Raw genomic sequence first — 882 nt, forward strand, 5'->3', positions numbered from 1 at the left:
TATACTCGCGACACTATAATCACCACGACGGGACGTCGAAGCAACCAGCCATCGCTTCCGGTACTCCAGATCGTGTTCTTGCAGTTAAAAAGACAGCTTGGTAATGTATGTCCGCAGCACCGGTAGATTAGGGAATTTTGCTGGGTGATAATCAGAGCTCAGCAGAGCGCGCCTGTTCATCTTTTCTAACTTTGTTCTGTCTTGGGTGGCAACGGCCTTGCCGCAGTGGATACACCGGTTCCCGTCAGATCACCACCGAAGTTAAGCGCTGTCGGGCGTGGCTGGCACTTGGATGGGTGACCATCCGGGCCGCCATGCGCTGTTGCCATTTTTCGGGTGCACTCAGCCTCGTGATGCCAATTGAGGAGCTACTCGACCGAATAGTACCGGCTCCGATCAAAGAAAACCATCATAACGAACAGGAGAGCCGTGTCCTGACCCCATGCCCCTCCTATCCGCATCCTCAACTGAGGATGATACGGCGGTCGGATGGTCCCGGTGGGCCACATGTGGCCTGATGATGGAGTATTCTGTCTTGGGTGTTCATTGTCTGAGTTCTCACTACTGTAGCAGCAAGTAATGTTGGGTTGGTAGGGTGTTTCTTTTAAGAATTGAGTTGCAAGGAATTGGCTCCACATACCACTTCGTCATAAATGTCACAATCTAGCTTATGGACAACTTCACCTTCACAGCATTTGAGTATCCAATTCGACCCAATTTGATGTATTGTAAATGTGTCGTGTGTTTTGCTTATTGAAAATGGTTCAAATGGCTCTGAGCACTATGGGACTTAACATCTATGGTCATCAGTCCCCTATCAGACGAGTTATCAGACTGTTCAGTATAGGATTTCTTAACGTGAGATATTAGTCTGTTCAGCTA

The 882-nt window shown here is 48.6% G+C and overlaps 1 pseudogene; it reads left to right on the top strand.

Annotated features, from left to right (window-relative positions):
* Positions 1-207: 207 nt before the first annotated feature.
* On the top strand, positions 208-328 carry LOC124717435 (annotated as a pseudogene).
* Positions 329-882: the final 554 nt, after the last annotated feature.

The sequence above is a fragment of the Schistocerca piceifrons genome, chromosome 9, assembly GCF_021461385.2.
Source record: "Schistocerca piceifrons isolate TAMUIC-IGC-003096 chromosome 9, iqSchPice1.1, whole genome shotgun sequence".
Classification (NCBI taxonomy): Eukaryota; Metazoa; Arthropoda; class Insecta; order Orthoptera; family Acrididae; genus Schistocerca; species Schistocerca piceifrons.